We start from the raw sequence: 13,495 nt of genomic DNA, 5'->3' as shown, positions 1-13,495 counted from the left end.
AGCAATGCCAGGGGAGCCCATTTGTAGACCCTGGCATTGTCGTGGTAGGAGGTAGCCACAGGCGGTGGTGGAGCTGGCGCACTCGCGGAAGGCTGTGCACCAGAAGAAGAAGCAATGATGCGCGCAGTTTGTTTCAAGCGAGCCATCGTGAGATAGCTGCAAATGGAGGAAAAACGAAAAGTCAGAATAAATGGGAGAAGGAGGAATGATGAATGTTTCGGTGAAAACAGAAAAGGGAAAGGAAAAGGAGATGCCCAGATGAAAAGAAGAAGAAGAAGAAGCAGAAGCCAGAGTAAGAGCCTGAAAAAACCCTAGCGCGGGTTCGAGAGAGGGAAATGGGGAAGGTGAATGCATGATAACTAGAATGATAAATGCAATCGGTAAAGATGACCAAAAAGGGGCCAGGGAAAAGAAAAACCATACCTTTGAATGATCGCAAGAGATTGGGAAGCAGAGAATCTGAAGAAAGATGGGTGCGCATAAGAGAAGTTCGCAGAGAGTCTGGAAGTCGAATGAAGAAGATGAAGGAACAGTGGAAGGGCACGCCAATTTGAATAAGAGAAGCGCTAGCGACGCACCACGCTGGCCGTTGATGGCGCCACGTGTCGCGAGATTAAGAGAGGGAGTCCAAACGTTAAAGAAGCAGCACGTGAGGTGGCACGTGAGGCAGCCCCGCTTGCCACGTGGACTGAAGGCACGACCACCTAGTCTCTTCGCTGAGAACGAGTTCTCGACTCGAGACTGGGGGGCTTGTGATCCGATCGGTCATCGGTACTCGATGACGTCAGCATCAGAGAACCACGTGGACCACTCGCAGGGTAACGCGTGGACCAGGTGGCAGAGAGGTCAGGGGACGATCGCCAAGAGAGGTGATCGGTGGTCAGTAACCAAGTGACCACCAACAGATCAGGCGGTAGAGAGGTCGGGGGATAGATCATCCGGGATGGTGATCGGTGGTCAGTAGCCAAGTGGCCACCAACAGATCGGTTCTCAGACTAGCGCCTGAAGGCAGAACGCGAGAAACAGATAAACACTGATCAGTCATCGGGGTATTGTCATCGGGGTCTCGTGTTACACGCAGTTAAACTAGGAATGAGATTCCCAGCGAGAGCGTTACGCATGGATCTCGCATGTGCACACCTCAGGGAATCATGCACGAGAGTGGCCTGAGGGAACTAGTAAACCAGCCAGTGGTTGGTGATTCCCGCAACCCATTACGTGCATGGCATCGTGAAGGGTAAGCTATATACGCAGAGAGCAACGTTTGGTGAGTGTGCCTAGACCAGCCACACCCGACGTTCTCCCAAGAGTATGTGATCTGCCCAGATAAGAGAAACATCCTACGTTACTCTGCGAGGGCATAACTTAGGCCCACAAAGAGAAGCGCTAGAGCCCTTCCAGAAAGTGACACGTGTGTGGTTAGATGTGAGTTGCAGGCTTCCACGTGTCATCATCTGAGAGGGGTGCGGTCCAGACAAAAGAGCACTCCGTACCACTAAAGGTACAGACAGGCGCAGCCAAGCGCAGACATGCGCAGACTCTCACGCTCCCCATTGCTGATTCTGAAGGTACGCTTTCTCTGAAAAGCATAACAGGGTTCTGACACATGCCAGAAAAGCATAACAGAATTCTGTTATGCCCAGAAGCAGAGAGGGAGAGATAAAAAGAAGGAATCGGGGGGAGAGTGGGGAGAGAGAAAAAAGAGAGGAAAAAACAGAGTGCAAGTTTTTCTCACATACACATTACTAGTTTCCAGTTTCTGGTGGTTCTGTTGGGCTAACTTGATCGTCGGAGTGCAAACGGCCGCTAGAGGCGCCGTCTGTGTATTTTGCATGTCACATTTGAAGACATCTGAGAGAAAGTTCGGAGGGTGATTCTGCAGGAGACGCAGTCGTGTAGACAGGGCAGAGAGTGCTACGAAGCGATTCGTCCACGTTCGAGTTGCCGGCGGGATCAGATTGCATGCGTGTTGTTTTCCGAAAGTTTTGAAGAAAGACCTTGTCACTTATATGTAATTTAAGGCAAGTTGAAGTTATGTTGCATGCTCTCTAAAAAGATTCTCTAAGTCCCCATCGTCTTTCGGCGACTGGCGACATCAGTTAAAGTTTTAAGTCCTCATCGTTTTTAGGCGATCGGAGGCACCAGTTAAAAGACCTCAACGCCCTCGCGCGTCCTGAGGCGAGAAAGAGATAAAGACCTCCTCGCCGTCGAGCGAGTGCAGGCGAGTTAGAATGAAAAGTCCTCAGTGTTTCTGGGGGAGAGAAGATGTAGCCCCTGGGGCAACGTAGAGGCACCAGCAAAAAGTCCTCAGTGTTTCTGGGGGAGAGAAGATGTAACCCCTGGGGCAATGTAGAGGCACGAGATAAAGACCTTCTCGCCGATGAGCGAGTTCAGGCGAGTTAAAGACCTTCTCGCCGACGAGCGAGTTCAGGCGAGTAAAGACCTTCTCGCCGATGAGCGAGTTCAGGCAAGGTAAAATCCTTCTCGTCTCGAACGAGTTCAGGTATGGTGTAAAGGGTGGAAGAAGTTTGGAGGGTGGCTAAGGTAGGTTCGAAGAGAACGCCTAGCCACCCGGTCTTTTGTTCTGAAGCTCAGGGAGGTAGAGAAGGATCCGAAAGGTGCCTCTACCCCCAGATAAAGGAACAATGGCCTAGTTGTGAAGGCAAGAGGAAGCTGGTATCGCCAAGAGTCTTTGGCGACCAGGAGAAATCCAAGCGATGGCGAGAAAGCCAAGGCCCGGTTTGGTAAGGCAGATCAAATGAGCTGTGTCTTAAGCCGTTAGTTGGGTTGAAGTTCGTTATTTGAAGAGCGATTTCACGCTAAGGTTCATTACCTTGAGGTCACAAGTTGTTAGAATGCTTTTGTTCGAAAGTCGATGGTTCGAGGCGGTTAGTGTACAATTGCACTTGCGAAGTTACTAAGTTAATTTGTCCAAAGAGACTTGTGCAAGGAAGATAAAGTTAACAAGAGGAGAGTATAAAAAGAAGCGGAAAATGTCATAACATAAGTAACACCAGTTCAGAATACATGTACAAGAAAAGGGAAAGTTTATTACAAGCAAGTATGTCTAAAGGAGAAAGCGTAGGGATCGTGGATGGAGGGAAGCAGTCAGTCTTCGGAAGGAACAATCTTCCCGTCCACCACCTCGTTGTTCAGCGACACCATGGAGAGATCCAAGTCAGGGTATAGGCAGGCGAATTGTTCCAAGGCAGCGTCGAACCCAGCAGCAAGGATTTGGGCAGAGCTCAGCTCGAGTTCTTCAATCTGCTTCTTGAGCCCCTCGTTCTGCTGTGTTAGCTCCTCAGCTCGTCTCTTGAGTTCTTCAGTTGTTTCACGAGCTTGAAGGAGGTCTTCAGCAACCTTCTTGGATTCCGCCTGCGCCTGAGCCAGTTTTGTGGTGATCTTCCCATTTTCCTCTTTGGCCTCGGCGAGTTTGGCCATGGTGTCGTCTCTCTCCTTTTCCACTTTCCCCAAGAAGACCTCTCGATCGGCTGACCTCTTCTCGATGGTTTTTACCTTGGCGGCGTCTGCTTTGATCAACGCCTCCAGGTCAGTCACTTTGACGCGATAAGGGACCCGCTTGCTCTCCAGCTCGATCTTCTCTTGAGCTAAGAGCTGCACCTTATGGCGTAGATCGGTGGCCTCCTTGCGTGCCACCCGGAGCTCGGTGCTCATAGCATCTTCCACTCGGGAGTGATCGATCTCCGCGAGCATGAGATTGCAGGATAACTTCTCCGCCTCGATCCTGATTAGGCGATTCTCCTCTTGGAGCACGGAGATGTCATCCTGGAGCTTCTTGCTGGAACTCTCCACAGCTTTGGATATGATGGAGGGGAAGTCCTCCGCCATCATCTTGAGTTTCGCTGAGAAGGGTTCCCACACCCTTTTTACCTCAAGGGAGAGGTCTGCTCGTGGGGGCACCAGGGGAGCTTGTTGTTGGTTCTCGCCACCACCTTCTTGAGTTGGTTGTTGAATGGGAGCTTCTTGGCGTGGTGGCGACGGCGGGGATTCGGTGATGATGATAGGCGAGTTGTGAGCGCCTTCATCCCCGCCTGGTGCAGCTCAAGCAGTTGAAGGAGGACCCCCTCCAGCAGATACGTATGGCGTGGAGGCGCTCGGGGGTTCTCCATAAAGTTGGGCTCGGCAGCCTCAACCACAGGAAGTGCAGCTGCCAGGGGAACCGCTTGGACTGGCGAGGTGGGAGCTGGGGGAGGAAGCAGTGTTGGAGGTGGAGCCGGCGTGGAAGGTGGTGTTGACGTTGGAAGAGGAGGTGGAGCAGGTGGTGAAGAAGGCACCACCCTCTTCCTCTTGGTGATAAGTCCATCTTCGGTTGCCTCGTCGTCTTCTTCTTCGTCCTCATGAACCACTTGAGGGGTTTTCCTCTTTGGTTTCCTGAGGACGATTTTTTTGCGTTGTTGGGCGGGCTGGGCCTCAGAAGGAGCTGGGCCTTTGGGGGGCGATCTCCCTTGGGCGGCGGCGATCTCCACCACTGAGTTTGGCACGGTCTGGGAACCCGACGCCAACCCATGGGCTCGGGCGAGCGCCATCAACTCAGCCAGTTTTCCCTTGCCCAACATAAGATCTGCATGATGCAAAGGTACGTGGGTCAACTCAGAGGGAGAGATAAACACATAAGTCAGTATGCAAGAAAAGCAGATAAGTGGTGCAGAAAATAAACCAAAGTCTTGCGCACAACAGACAAGACGCCCAGAAACAGTTAACAGAGGAATAGCACAGGGCAAAGACTTAAACGTTGAAGCACTAACCTATGCGAGCCTCGAGTTGATCTTCGAAGAACTCGAAGGAGATGAGCGCAGTGGTAAGGAAAGTGATGTTGGTGTCTGCCACGCTCTTCCAGAAGAGGCACAGATCTTTGTCCAAGGCTCCCATGTTGTCGGGGCTCTTTGGCCTCCTGAAGCTTCCCTTGGATTCTTTATTTCCCTTGTTTACCCAATACAAGGGAAAGCCGTCGAGCAGCGAGGCGTCCTTGTCGTTTGGGCGCACTTGGACAAACTCGCCTTTCCAATCCTTGTAGGATTGCTGGAAGATAGAGAAGATCGACCTCCCAGCAATCCCGTTCAGACTCACCCAGAGGCGATCTCCTGGATGCTTAGCTTCAAACAGGAAGAGGAAAACGTCCACTGACGCTCGCAGTCCCAGATGTGCGCACATGATTTGAAACGCCCGCACGAATGCCCAGCTGTTGGGATGGAGCTGGGCGGCGGCGATGTCAAGCTCGGTAAGTAGCTCCCTTTCGAAACGAGTGAAGGGAAACCTAAGTTTCACCTTCTTGAATAAGGTGGTGTATATGAAGCAAAACAGCTCGCCGTTATTCCCCTTGTCGTCTGCACAAACTGGCACATCGGGGGGGCAAGGTAGCACCATCATCTTGTCGTCGTGCTCCTTGTGGAACGACAGGTGGGGCTCGTCCCCTTTTTTCAATCGAAGAACTGTTCCAGCAGAGTTTACCGAGGAAGTTTCCTTCAGTAAAGTCGGGGTGGCCCATGGATATAGCTTTTTGAAGTCTGGGGAAGGAATGGGGGCTCCTCCGGCGACCGGTGGAGTAGCCTGAGCCAGGTCAGGGCGAGAGGTTGCAGGCCTCTCAGCCTGGGAAGAAGAAGCACCAGGTGCTCGTGGTGGGTTATATGCTTGAGACGGAGGGTTACGTGACGAGGGAGGAGGATTTGCGGTGGTCTTAAGTGTCTTAAGCAAAGAAGTGATGGAACAGTAGAAGTGAAATGGGTTTAAGTGTTTTCCGAATGGCTTTTTGGAAGCGCAAACGACAACTGAAGGCAACCGTTGATAAGGCCACGTGTCGAGCGATTAGAAGAGTGTTCGGTGGAGCGTCAGGAAAGCAGAAAGTACAAACGTTTGGAATTCTGCGCCAGCGCCACGTAGATCGGTAGTGACGTGACTCCTTTAGTCTTTTCGCTGGACAAGTCTTCGCTTAAGACTGGAGGCTTGTGTACCGCCCTGGTAGTCGGGAGTAATGACGTGGCGTCGAGCTATGATATAGGCGTGTTGGATGGGACACCTGGTTGGCAGAAGGGAAGGAGGTCGGGAGGTTTGCGTAGTCGCCAGTTATTAAGTTGGCGTGCTCCGATCTCCATCATACCTATACCGGCGGTCACCGAGTTGAAGATGAAGTCGCCAGATATGAACCCAGGCGACCAAGTGATTAGAGATCGCCGAAACAAGGACATCGCCGAAGATGAAGGCAGATGGACGCTTCCTAGCTGGCCAGAGGATGAGGTCGGGGGACAGTTTACTTGAACGTATACAGTGAAACAGGTAGTACAGATCATGAAGGCGGCCGGCGAGACCACAGGGAAGGTGTGTACGAAGGCACCCGAACTCGCCATCCAGAAGAGATCACGCTCCAAGGCAACTATGCACTGAGTAGTATCGTGCATAAGTAACTTAGCCAAAGAAGAGTCAGAAGTAGCGCCCAAGTCAAGGATGCTCCAGATGAAGGCACGTGTACAGCTGGATGCGAGCCACGTGTCCAGATGTGTAACTGCCAGGAGAGAGAAAGTGCCCAGGTATATAAGAGTTCCCAACGAACTTCTGAGGTACGCACGTTCAGATTGTTTTCTTTACGCTTGCGAGTCTTGAGTACACTGAGAGAGAACTGGTCACGGTTCCTGAGAGTTCTTGAGTTTCACTCTTAAGTAATTGGTGGTTCAGTCGCTGACTTGGGCGTCGGAGCGCGATCGGTCGTAGCGGCGCCGTTTCGTCTTTTGCAGGTTCTTGAGGTGGATCGTGGTGAAGGACGGAGGCAAACACGACGCACACGTCGATCCAAGTTTGACGAGGCAAAGCTCCAGCGTTTTTGTCAACAGGCAGGATCAGTTTATATTTGGCATTACCGGCGGTTTTAACCCCCGTTAAGTGCATTACCCGCGATTTGCTTTTCCCCTGGTAGATCCAGCGTCACTAATTGATTACCAGCGTTACCGGCGGTTTGAAAACCCCCGCTATTTCCGACGGTTTAAAACCTCCGCTATTCCCGGCGGTTTTGAAACCCCTGGTATTCCCGGTGGTTTGGAAACCCCCGGTATTCCCCACGGTTTGAAAACCCCCGTTACTTTTAGGAGGTGTATATATAAAAAAAAGTAGGTGACAAATAGTAAATATGGTAAATCAAAATAGCCCAATGGTTTTCCTTTACAAGTCATGTTGTTACATAAACCTGTTATGTATACTTAGATAGTATCATTGTACACTTGGCTGTAATACTTATCTTATTATTTAGATAATATTTACTAAAATGGAGAGATTATTTAATGCGCTAATTTAAATATACTATCTGATTTTGATTAACAGTTTCAGATTTTGATTTTATCTAACAAGAGACAGTACTATCTTATGTATGCAATTTATTTAATTATGTAAGAAGCTAAAAAAAGTACCATCAAACTCAATTTTTCATACAAGTCATATTAAGAAGCACAAAGGCGATCCCTATACACTAAGATTTGATTAATTTGAGAACCAAAAGTATATGAACTGGATCAATGAGAGAAACTCATGTCTAAAATTTGGGTTAAAAGTATAGCCCATGCTTCTCACTTGAACACTAAATACTACATACGAAATCCAAAATTTTCCCAACTTTCTCTAATCAATTTAATATTAATAATGACTAGTCTCAAGCATAAGTAGAATAGGAATTTTCATTTGGAATTATACAATCAAAATACAAAATGAAAAATGCAGAATTGCATAATATGTAATAAATATAAATGTGCAATATCTCTTTCAATCAAAATAGAAGGATATTCCTGTGGCTACTCTTTTACCATTACTAGAAACCTTTTTAACACCTATTCCTGTAGCTGCTAATAAAATTACTGGAAGGGTCCGTCAGTATAAAGCCAACCGGGTTATTTATATTGCAACTTTCCAACTACGATGTTTCTAAAATTTCAAATCCAAAAAATTTTAAAACATTAATTTAGTGGCTAAAAATCCCCAACTAACTTCAAATTAACTTGGAAAAATCATACAAAAGTTTAGGGAGAAAAGACAAAGTTTTTCCATTGTTTAAAAAAAAAAAAGACAAACCAACACTAAAAATATAAAGTGGCAGCTCCTTGTTAATCTTCTTTGTATACCATACAAACAAAACAGTACCCACAAATAACTAAAACCTATGAAATCTTAGAAAGTGAATAATAAAACAGTTCCTACTAAATAACATTCTTCGGCTATATGAAATTTTAGAAAGTGAATAATAAAACAGTTCCTACTAAATAACATTCTTCGACTATGATTCTTGATGTTGATAATTTGTTTCATCATTAGGAACACTTCCTTGATTTGATGCCTAATATATAAAAATAGTTATAATAAGTTACATTCCAATTATAATATAAAATATATTTTAATTTAATAAAGATTACCGGATGCATGAAACATAGCAAAATCATGAGGCAACTCTCCTGAATAGTTTTGCACCAAAAAAGTCATCATTGCCTTCATTTCATTGACTTGTGATGTCAACATAGAAACCTAATTTTAAAAAAATAAATGAAATTAATCACTTGTTATCATAATACTATTGCCAAATCAAATAAGTAAATACCGTACTAACAATTAAAATATAATAATATACAATTAAGAACAAGAAAAGTATAGAATTAATTAATAAAGAGTTATATCCTTTAATCACACATTCTTTATTTTATACTAAATCACCACTTTCTAAAAAAACAGAACTTACAATAATATGCATGATTGTATTTAGGCTACTTATATCACATCATAACACCACACTAATTAATATCCTATAAATAAATATTAAAAGAAAAATATTTTAGAAGCCATATAACAGCAGCTGGAAATCTGATTCACCAAAAACATATTTAAAAGAATAATGTGTATCTACTTTTTATTGAAATGTTGTCTTGTAAAATAGTGGAATAAGTGATAGCAAAGACCAATAATTGAAGACACTGATTATCAACTAAATCTAATTGTAAAACAAAATAACCTTTCAGTGTTTTTTTAAGAGTATACAAATGAAAAGTGAGGTATTAGAATGATGCTGATGTCGTCTTTTATTTATTCTTGTTTTGTAAAATCTTTTATATAATCTTATTATCAACTGTAAATATAAGTGACTTATCTTAATTATTTTCGTTGTAAAAAAATTATCTGTTAAATCATGAAAGCAATGTAGGATGCACATATATCTCGGAAAAGAATAAAGGTACATATAGAGAGGAAGAACCAAAGAGTTATAAAATAAAAAAGTGGAAGAAGGGCAATAAAAAGAAGAAAAAAAGTAAAAGAGAATAAGGGACCGATTTTGTGATATATAAAATGAAGGATAGATGAAAGTGAAAAGGTGAGTATATATTAATAATTAATAATTAATAATAAATCAAAGGGCAGCATAAAGGACGAAATAGCTAAAAACATAATTAACTTAAACAACTCTATCTTCCCCCTGATCAAACAGTAGAATAAAGGAACAAATGCTTAAAATACAGCAGTTAAGCTAAACTCTATCTTCTCCCTGATCAAACAGTAGTATAAAGGAACAAATGCTTAAAATGTGATTAAGTTAATCTTCTCGCTAATAAAACACTATACCATAAGCGAACAAATACCTAAAATATAATTGACCTAACTCTATTTCTTTTATTTAAGTGTAGGACTAATAGTAACGACAGATTCTGTCTTGATGAAATTCATCAAATCATGCAATGAACTCAAACGTCTCACACAGTTAGTAATGTAGAGTTACGAATATGACTCAAACGTGTCACACTATACCACCAAAGATGAACATCTTCATATAGCTTTACCGTCCCGTATCCGGGCGTTGACTAAATCAAGGTCAAAGTCAATGGCTGGAGAGTCAAAGTCAACGCAAGGCGTCGCCCGAGTAGAGAGACGCCAAGAGGAAGCGTCGCCAAGGCAAGGCGTCGCCTAGGTGAAGGCGTCGCCCAACCAGGGCGTCGCCAGATCAAACAGTGCTAAAGTAAGGCAATCACGGTGTGGTTCCCCGATGCCCATGGGTAGGAAAGACCATGGAGGGAGCGACGCCGTGGGAAGGCCTCAGGTCCCGATATCTCGGGAAAGTGATAAAGAGAAGGAAAAGGTGGCTTCAAGGCCATAGTAATAGTACCAGTGAAGGGCAGCCTGACTCGTGAAGTGCTCCTGCTGCCCCAGAGACGCCTGTGGGGCAGATACGACACAAGAGGAAAGTCACGCCCAGGGCAACCGGGTGCAGAGTACAAAAGGAAGGCAGATACGCTCTCAGAGTAAGTGACTAGATACTTGGGGGCATGAGTTGGCACCCAAAAAGTCACCCCTAGCGCAGTAGCACTCCCAGCAGGAGGACTCACACGTAGAAACGTCCCCAGGTGGGCCGAAGCGCCCCCAGATGGGGTCATGGCGTCGTGAGGCCCTCCACGTGTACGACAGCAATGCCAGAATAGAAACACCCTTTAGTCAGGTGCCAGGTAATTAAAAGTCATTCAATACAGTTTCCCTTTCGAGCATTCAGGTACTATAATGGCTCCCGAGCGTTTCAACGTCTTAAATGCGCTACGTTTTCTAATTAAGCGCTTTAATGAGTGCGTTACGTTTGTGATTAAAAGCGCTTTAAGGCGCTTTAAATGCTTGGGTAGTTTAAATAGTGCAAAGAATGTTGGAAAAAGGGTTGGAACTTTCGGCAAATATACCAGAGAACTCTCTAGTTGCTTGCTCGTGCTTAAGGTTACGTACAAGTGACTGGGGAATATTTTTGCCTGAAGGAGACAACACACACATATACACAGTTCTTTTACCACCTTCAGAGTGCCATACGCGGTGCTCAGACACGTAGGTGGACAGTTTTTGGTGTTTCTTGCTGGCTGACTTGAGCGTCGGAGTGCACACGACCGCTAGGGCGCCTCTTTGTCCTCTTTTTTGCTGGAATCCACAGGCAACCAGTGGGAAGGAGTCCCTAGCTGACGGTTGAGGTCGCGCACGAAGACGTCCCGGTCAATCGGACGGAACATTTGGCGCCCACCGTGGGGCCGATATAAAACATCAGTCCCATCAAAAGTTCGAGAAAAATCTACCAGGTTACAGTAGCGCTGAAGGAGTTTGGAGTGACAATGGCCCCCACCAGACGAAGAGCAGCACGCGCAGCCCTAGCAGACCTATCCATGCAGCAGGTCCTGGAAATAATGAGGGGGCTGCAGCAGGACATGGCGGATTCGAAAATGGAGCAGGAACGCATGCAGGCAGACCTTGACGCCTCGCATGAGCGGAACGAAGAGCTCCACCGTGTGAATGAGGAGTTGCGCCAAGGCCTGAGAAACGATAGGAGGCGGCCTGGGCATGACGAGATGGAGAACCATTCCCCACCAAGGGAGTTTTCCACTCCTTTCTCACAGGAGATCCTAGACGCAGCGATCCCGAACACGTTCGCGGGACCCAAGGTGATCTTCACCGGGATGGAGGACCCAGAGACGCACCTGGCTGCATTTCACACACAGATGGTCCTGATAGGCGGTTCTGATGCTGCCAAGTGCAAGCTCTTCATGAGCACCCTGACCGGGATGGCTATGGACTGGTTCATTAGCCTCCCAGAAGGTCATATCACATCTTTCCGCCAGTTGTCGCGATTATTCCGAGAACAGTACTTAGCCAACAAGGCCCCGCCGCCGGTCTCCTACGACCTGTTCGACGTGAAGCAGTATCAGGGAGAGACCCTGAAGGAGTATATCAATCGCTTCGAAGCCCAGGTCGTGAAGGTTGGCACAACAAAGGAGCCTATGATCGTGTACGCATTTGTGAAAGGCGTGTGCCCCGGCCCCTTCGGAGAATCCATTATCCGCAATCGCCCTAGGACTTTCGCTGAATTACGCCGCAGGGCAGTAGAGCATATTGCTTCGGAAGGGGAGGTATGTGTGAAGCGCACCAGCGTCGTGCCCTCACGCCCGAGGGGACCGGCGCGAGTTCAACTCGTTAGAGTCAATGAGACCACGACGGGGAGAAAGAAGCCAGAGGCGAGACACCCCTACGAGGCCAGAAAGCCCCAGCCCCGGGGCCCAGCAGGAGGCGAACGCCCCGCCAGAGAAAGAGCAAGACCGGCGAGGTACAACTTCGTGGTTGAGTTGAAGGATTTGATCGCCGTGCCCAACATAGCTGAGAGGTTGAGGCGACCGGCGAAGACCGACAAGGTGTTAGGGCCTCGTAAAGACTCTTGGTGCGAATTCCACGAGGCTTTCGGGCACCAAATTGATAAGTGCCTGTCATTGGGCTACCAGCTAGATGAGCTGGTGAGGACTGGGTTTTTGAAAGATTATGTCGCAGATTCCACAACGACCGCCACCGTGCCGCCGCCGGCAGATGAGCCAGCACACGACATGCCTGTGCTTGGCGAGGTCCACACCATTGCTGGAGGTTTTTCCGGCGGAGGACCCACCGCCTCCCAGCGGAAGAAATAAGCGAGGGGGGTGAATTCAATCGAGGAGAGGCTCTCGGGGGAGCCCTGGGAGTCAGATATTGTGTTCACAAGAAGAGACCTCCGAGATGTGGTGCCCCACGACAACGATCCCGTTGTCATCTCAGTCGTCACAGCTGGAAGGAAGGTCCACAGAGTGCTTGTTGATCAAGGAAGCTCGGCAGACGTCATGTTTCTGTCGACCTTTAATAAGTTACGGTTGTCCCCCGATCTGCTGAGTCCCTATACGGGATGTTTGTATGGGTTCGGGGATAACCAGGTAGAAGTCCGGGGGTACCTGGAGTTGAGGACTACGTTCACAGACGGAGAGGCCTCCCGTACCGAGAGCATCCGGTACCTCGTCGTGAACGCTAATTCTGCCTACAATATTTTGCTGGGCAGACCGGCGTTAAACCGTCTGAGCGCGGTGTCCTCCACCCGTCACATGAAGATGAAGCTGCCGGACCTCAGTGGCCGGGTGATAGTCATCAGGTCAGACCAGGAGGAGGCGAGGAAATGCTATGAAAACATCCTGAAAACAAAGAGAGGCGTATTCATGGTGTATGAACGTCCGCCGAGCGCGGACGTGACGATGATTGAGGCGACGCCCGCTGGGCTGACGCCTGAAGAGGCCATAGCGGAGAGGGCGACGCCCGAAGCAGATGTGCCGATGGAGGAAGGCCCCGACGACGCGGCGCTCGTAGAACAGGCGGCGCCCGTCGAAGATGATAGCAGGGAGCAGCCTGCAGCTAACGCCATAGAAAGGGAGATTGGCGGCAAAACTTTCAAGTTAGGAAGTTCGCTAAGCCCAGAAGAACAGGAAGGGGTGGCAGAAGTGATTTCACGCCACCTGGATGCCTTCGCATGGTCCGCCTCGGATATGCCAGGCATCGACCCCGATTTCCTGTGTCACCACCTCAGCATGGACGCCACAGTTCGCCCCGTGCGTCAGAGAAGGAGGAAGTTCAATGAGGAACGACAGCAGGTGGTGAAAGACGAAACGCAGAAGCTGCTGGGTGCTGGCCACATCAGGGAGATTCAGTATCC

Source organism: Phaseolus vulgaris, chromosome 8 (assembly GCF_000499845.2).
Source record: "Phaseolus vulgaris cultivar G19833 chromosome 8, P. vulgaris v2.0, whole genome shotgun sequence".
NCBI lineage: Eukaryota > Viridiplantae > Streptophyta > Magnoliopsida > Fabales > Fabaceae > Phaseolus > Phaseolus vulgaris.
The sequence above is the reverse complement of the archived record's forward strand: the minus strand, read 5'-3'. Positions refer to the sequence as shown.